Here is a 7,591-nt window from a genome sequence, read left to right as displayed (position 1 = left end):
ATTATATCCATTAATATTCAGTTAAAATGTGCCCAGAATATCTGCTTCACACTTACAAAGAGCTTGCTTGTGTTTACAGCTGTGATAAACTAATCAAACTTTCCAAAGCACTGGAGAATTAAAAAAAAAAATAAAAAATTACATTGCATTATATTTAGCAGCTACTGAGGGCTGTCAGAATTTTTCACTTGACTAGGCAATAATGTCTACTGTTGAAAAAACTGCATCTTTACTGCTGTTGTCAGAAAATACTTATTATTAACACTAAACATGTTTTTCCAGTGCAGACCTATTACACTGAAAAATACTGGACATATTTCTTTTCTGTGTGGAGCTCAACCTAATAACCACACTGCAACAGGAGGCCTGCGCAGCTGTGTCAACTCTTGTACCTGAAATATAATGACTAGATGGTTTTTTGTGTGTTCTTTTCAAATCTTACCTTAAGTTTAGCTAGGAGGAATTCATGGTTTTGCAGTAGTTTTTTAGTCTCCTCTTGATTGCTGCCAATTTCTAATAAATTTGGTGTTGATTCAGCCAGCTGAAGCTTCATCGATTTTCCACACTGCAAGAAATAAACAATTACAGTCTTCAGAAAACACAAAGTTTCCTTCATTTATTTACTCACATATACTCTAAGGTCACAGGTACTTTTGATGGTCATAGGAGCACAGGGCCCCATAAATGTGTTCAGTTGCAGAAAGAAGACAGAGAACACAATACAGACATCAGTTAAAACAGGTATCAAAATCCCAGACCCTGGTCTTATCCAATAGCTACTGCAGTTTTTGTTTTGCCTGTGAAGAGTAAGATTATCACAGTATGGCAAAAAGTTTTCTCCAGCTCATCTGTCTCCCCTTTCAGCTCAAGAGTGCATAGCTAAGGAAAATTGGGGGGATGTAGTACAGATATATTACAGCAGATGCAAAAATAATAACTTCAAATCTTATTTCTACCACAAAGATCCAACGTACATGTGCACTGAAAACATATAGAGGTTGCACAGCTAGCAGAAGGGAACCTTAGTCTGTGGAACAGGGACCCAAACAGCAATCTCCCATTGTGTCCTGGAGGATACACAAAGAAAGGAAGCTTGACACCAACCCAAAACATGGCTAATTCTTTCCTCACTGTGCTGCAGAACTGTTATAGTCTGAGAAGTATAATCAGAGGACAGTCACAAGGAAGAAATTATATCACTAGAAATTATAACACTATATCCCACAGAACACAGGAAAAAACTGTCATCACCCTAAACCTAAGTCTCCTTGAAACAGAAATTACTACCCTGTGGCAGCAGACAGTCTCCCAGGAAAGGCGGTAACTGATAGGAGAGAACCTTCCCACTGGCACAGCTGAGGTAACCCTTGTCCTGAACAATCACTTTAATTCAGTGACAGCCCGACTCATTATCACCTTATTCTGCATTACAGACAAATTCTAGTGGCTGAGGCTGGAATGTTTTCCAAGTTGCCTGGAGAATGAAGAATGAAACTGCCAATAAATTCCAGGTGGGATTCAGTACCTAGGCATCCCACTTTACTCCCCACACCAAATTTTGTGCAAGCGGTAGGTATATATTCCAGCTCACAGAACAGACCTTTCGGTGCTTGTAAGCACAATTATATACACACAAAGGCTTCTACTAAAACACAAGGGAATACAAATTCACAGCTTTCAAAAATAGTGACTCATCATCAGGTTCAGGTATGGGTTTTTTCCCCCAGTAAATATTTCAAGAGAAGACACATGATCTGCATTTATGGAATTGGTAGACTGTTTATTAGGTAAAATTATTGCTGAGTATAGTTTAAAAATAAATCTTGAGGAGTCAACTACAATTAAGGTAACACCATGCTTATTAACACATTTTCAGTCCACTGCATTTATCTCTTTTTAGACAGAAGGAGTTCCTTACTTCTAAGAACCCATGTATTCGGCCAAATTATTTATCCTACTAAAAACAAATAAACCACAAACACCACAAAGAGAAACTGCAAACATAAACAAGTGTTAACTTCCAAGGAAGCTTTATTAGATAATAGCTGATTAAATGACCTTTCCTTATCATTTTTTGCTACCTAATAATATGCACATCATGCAACATTTAAAAGTAGTAATCACTGAGTAGCAGAAAGCCAAGAACAAAGACGCTATTTGTGGCTGCCTTACCTTAAGTACAGCTATAACAATACTGGCTTCCCCAGCCTGAACAGCAACTGAACTGACTGTTGTTGTAGAAAGCTTCTGCTCCAAACTGGCTTCATGAGACATGGCGTTTCAAAATGGGACTTCTTGCATTAAAGCAGACTTAAAACACTCTTGCAAGGTCCTCTGTTCATTTCAGAAAGCAACAGAGTTGCTTGGTTTCATTCAGAGAAACAGCTCAACTAACACTGATTAGTCTGCCAAAGGGAAAGAACAGGAGGTTAAAAATAGACAACTCCATTGAGTTTATCATTCTCAAGGGAGATTTGACACACCCCTAGTTTGGAAGTATTAAGCTGTCCGTACTTTTTTGTTACCATCTGAAGTGTGAAGGGCTTCTTTCATGAACATGACCTGACACTGGCTAACCAAAGGAAAAGGTTCTCAAATTAAAACAGCTAGAAAAAAATTGTACTGTATAGGCATACCAATGTTTTGAGGTTTCAAAACATGCAACTATACAATATACATTTTCACATTCTACAAGTAAAATACTTTCTCATTTACTAGTTACTGAATATAGTTACTCGACATAATTCTTCTACTGAGTCAAAGTATTTAAACAGGATGAACATGTGTATGTAAGTCAGATGCTGACTCAAAACAGACAGGGGATTTTTAATCCAACACTATTTAAAAGTCTAGTGGCCATGACAACCAGAGAAGGATATTAAGTGCTTTGTGTGAATTCTTAAGGAGTGTTTATTCCTGGCTAAAATGAATAAATTTTACCTGCTTTCCAATTAAATCATAAGTTGTCTCTATAGTCTTTTTTCTGTTCTCAATGAGCCTGAGGAATACCTTTCTAAAAATTGCTTAAACTCCACTGAAGATTTTTACTCAGCACAGGGAAATTCAAATAGACACATTTAAATCACAGTATTGGTTTGACATATTAATTCTGTTGCCAGAAGCCCAGAGCACGCCACAAGAAGCTTGCAGTACAAGGCAGCAGCTGCTAGGTTTCCTTCCATAGAACAGCTGAGAAAGTGAAACTAGTGTTTGGGTTTGCAGGTCACTCTGGAAACACAGTTCCACCCAAGGAACTATATGCGTAACTCTCCTCCAAGCATTGGCTATCTTGATTTGTTTAAAAATATGGAACATTTAGATACATTTTTGTATAAACTAGACTGCTAACTGCAAACTAGAACTGACACACCTGCAATGAAATCAACATCTGGAAGTAAATTCTAAAATATTTTTGACTGAAAGAAACTGAGAGTAGTTTCAGAGAATTTGAACAGATGTGTCAAGGTCTGAGAGTTTTTGGTTTTGTTCATTCCTCCCCCTCCCCAGCTACTGGCAGATTATAGTCTTAATCTTATAATCTGATAGCCACTGTCAAACCATTTGTTTCAATGAGGTATCCAGAATTGCCTCGTAATTATTTGGGCTGAACAAAAAGGGTTTGGCAAATTAAAACTATTTTTCCATCCTTTGTGCCAAAACAGCACCATGAACCCTCAAACTGCCAACAGGGGAGAAAATATCACATAGTTTTCCAAAACTCCTTGTAACACCTGTGAGAGGCTCATGGACTCCTGCCACTGAAACATTATATAGCTATTCATGACACTCATGTGGATATTCATGTAATAGATAGGGCAGAACAAAACATTTGAAATTTAACAGCCACACAAAAACTGGAGCGTTGATGTCATTAAGAAAACCTTAAAACTGAAACAAGAGAACCTTATGTCAGTTTGAATAGATTTATTGGACAAAGTTTGCCAAACACTCAAGTTTTCGGAAAATATCCCAGAAGACAAGTGACTGGATTTTTCACCTTACAAGCAGGACTGAGAACAAACAGGACTTGACTGCTAGAAAAACTGTTTAGAAAAAAAAAACACCCTGACTGCTTCTTAGTCTTATGAAAGGAATTATAAACCATTTTTGGTACTATGTCAACGTGTGTCCTTGAGTTTTTGTTCTCTCAGAGGCTCTTTTTAAATGTACTTTTTCATGGCACAAATTGGGCCAATCCATCATCTCACTAGGACAGACAGACATAAGAGCTCTTTTTCACTCCAGTTAAATGAAGAATCAATTTTTATAGTGCTGACAGCTGAAATAATGGGAAAACATCACATTCAAGAAGTTGATCATAAGCAAGTTTGGCAGCAGCTGAGTCAAGTGACTAAAAATGTCTGATAACAAATGCATGGATATTGTATTTATTTGGCTTATGCTAGATATACAAGAGAGTAAATGGTTACATCGGAGTAGCAGGCAGAGAACAGGTAGCAGGGAATCACAAAAAAATCTTCTAGGACAACCACATGAGAAAAAGCTGATAATTTTGGCACTGCATGATGATCCATTTCAGCTGCGTCCAGGGAAACAAAATTTAACAAGCATGCCTTTCTTAGTTTTGTTTACTTGCCTATCTGTCATCTGTTCCTTTGTCTGAAACAAACAAAATCCTGCTAGAAGCCAGAAACAGGCAGGCAATCTGTGTCAGCAGAGAGATATTTTCCCTTTGCTACTGCTGTGTGAAAGGCAAGAGTAAGAATTACCAGAGGAAACTAGTATTCACCAGCTGTCTATGAGAAACAACGAAACTCAACAACAAAACAAAGGAAACAATCTCAGGAAAACAGAAAAAATATCAAGTCTCTCTAGTGTAGATAATGTTAGCTACTCTTTAACAACTGTATGTAAATGGATTTGAGAGGTAAATGTGATAAAACTCACTTCATTTGCATCATAGAGTATGTCTTACCAGCAGCTTTTACTCAAGTATGGCAAAGGAAGTGCACTAATCACAGTTTTGAGAGTTAAGAATAGAAACAGGGCCCATCTTTCTTAGAAAGAAGTTGTTTTTTCGTCAGAGCTTTGAAGTTGCCCGTGGACTATGAAAATTCCTCTGGGAGACAAAGTTGACTCCCTGCAGCCTCAAAGATGACATCTTTCACTTCAATTGCTTTGTAAATGTAACCCATCTCATTTTCTTTCCTTGTCTCATGGCTGGAAGAACACAGCATAGGGAGGGAAGGAGAACAAGGGAAGGAAGCACCCCTCAGGCTGATGGGGCTTGTATGGCTTTGAAAAAGGTACATAAAGACCTCTCCAAGTCTGTGGTTGCTGCTTTTAGCTGGCTCCTACCAGCTTACCTTTTGAGTAGGCACCACTTTTTGGTCTCCTTGGGAATGACGGCTTGAGGGCATGGAAGCAAGCAGTCTGCAAGTTTCCCCAGGCTCATAAAAGGGAGACTGCAGCCATGGAGGTCACATAAAAGGATGAGGGCTGAGCAGCAGAACAGGTATTTCTCTTGAAAGAGGATCCTCTTTACACTGTCTGAGCAAATTTCTAGGATGACAAACTGGTTGAAATCCTAACCAAGCTTTGTCACTCCTCAAAAACAAGCATGATAAAAAGCATCCCAGCAGCAGTAGCAGTCAGGGGAGGAAGACGGGGGAAAAAGAAACACCTCCACCCAGAGGGCAAAAAGTACATGAATGGCATGTGGGCAACAGTAACTTGTAATACCATCTCTTTCTTAACACTAAATGTTTCTTGCAGAGATCCACACGATGAAGGCTGACAGAAACCAGAAGGAAACTGAGGCACTTGCAGACCCTTTTACTCAGAGCCGGAGAGGCAGGATAAATGGCGGCCAGGTACAAGCTAACTTTCCAGCACGCAGAGGCAGAGCAAGGACCAGCACAAGCTCCCCAGTGCCCACCAGCAGGACTAGGAGGTTGGACTGAGGCCAGAGCTGAGGGAAATCTCCTCCCACCACCTCCAGACCAGCCGAGGGTGCAGGGCAGCCCAGCCCGGCCTCCTCCCCCCACAGCACTGAGGGGTTGCTGCTGCCAAGGCCCGGCCCCTGAGGCGGGGCGGGTGCATCATCCCCACCCCGAAAGCGAGGTTATTACTCTCTGCAAGAGAGAGGGAAGGGGCTGGCCAGGGTAAAGGGCCCTAGTTTAAATGAGATTAAATTCAGGTAGGCTGAAGCATGGGTAGAAGTCATTTCCCTGTCAGCCTGGAATCCATGGGCTTAAGAAAAGGCTGCCCTAAAATAGCCTGGAACCGTGGCGGCCCCAAAAAGGGGGTTGTGCCATCTTTGCCACCATAGAAAGAGCAGGCACACAAGTCTCAGTAAAGGCCTGGGAAATAGCTGTGATAATGTTTGATAGTTCCCAGATTCGCTGTATTTAGAAACATGCTAGTGTAATCATGGAATCATTCTTCCTGTGCATCACACTAACAAAACCCTCCATACTCTTGATCCTGCATCACCAGTTCTGAAGACATTTGATACCAGCACAAAGAAATAAAGCTACACAGAGCTTTGTCACATGAGGTACAGAAAACACCAAAAGCAAAGGTACCATGGCTCATCCCTATCACACTGGACATGTTTCTGTGAAAGAAAAAAAAAAACAACATTGCTAATTGTAAAACCAACAGTGTATCAGAGATCAAGAACCTGGCAGACAGTTTAACGTTGCTACTTCAGTGCAACGATCAGGGTAAAATCACTACTTATTTACTTCCAAGGACAACAACATTAAAAAAAAAACCCTTCATACAGTGAACAGACCTGGGAAGCAATGACAGGTGATACATTTCAGTCGACTAGTCATTAATTTTTCATGTCCTCCTCTTTCATTCCAAAGCATTCGCTTTCCCTATATCACTCTTTTAGATCCTAGAGGATTTCCACAAAGTATACATGCTATTTGTACCTACCACTTGTCAAAATGGTGCCTAAATCCCTACCGTTTATTAAATGATAGAAGAACCCACCAAATTTAACTAAGGCTTACAACCACATGTTATATCACTTCAGCCTCCACTCTTATTTTAGGAAAGCTTGTATAGCCTTTAAATTTAGAATGTCAGCTTCTAAGTGTTATATAAACAAAGACCGTTCTTTCTAGCATCTGTTATTTTAAAAATTGTTTTCCTGGTCTTTACCTGGCTTATATGCAGAGTAAAGAGGAATGCTGACACATAGGAGCTGCTTACATTTTTATTCACTAGGCATCACGCTACTTGAATTCCTGAAGAGTGTACAGTTGCCCTCCATGTTTTCAAATATACTGAAATAATAAAACAAGCTTAGCGGTAATTTGCTTATCTTATATGATTTGCCTTCTTCTCTTGTTATCTTAGCACATGACTCAGGATGAGCAGCATAGAAAACTGAGGTGTTGGAATCTCCAAAACCCCTGCAGCAAAACAAGTTTCTTGTTCTGAGAATGCATTAAAGCAGAACTTTCAGAAAGAGTCTTGTTAAATATAACACCATGCAAAAAAAAAAAAAATTTCTTTAGATTCTTTACTTAAGTTTGAGGAGGTTTCATACAATGATAAATTGGAGGACGAGGACAAAAAGCACCTTAGGGAAAGGAAGAAAGAGAGGGAAAGA

This window comes from Merops nubicus, unplaced genomic scaffold, assembly GCF_000691845.1.
Source record: "Merops nubicus isolate BGI_N331 unplaced genomic scaffold, ASM69184v1 scaffold2202, whole genome shotgun sequence".
In the NCBI taxonomy this organism is placed as follows: Eukaryota; Metazoa; Chordata; class Aves; order Coraciiformes; family Meropidae; genus Merops; species Merops nubicus.
Note: the sequence above shows the minus strand (reverse complement) of the source record.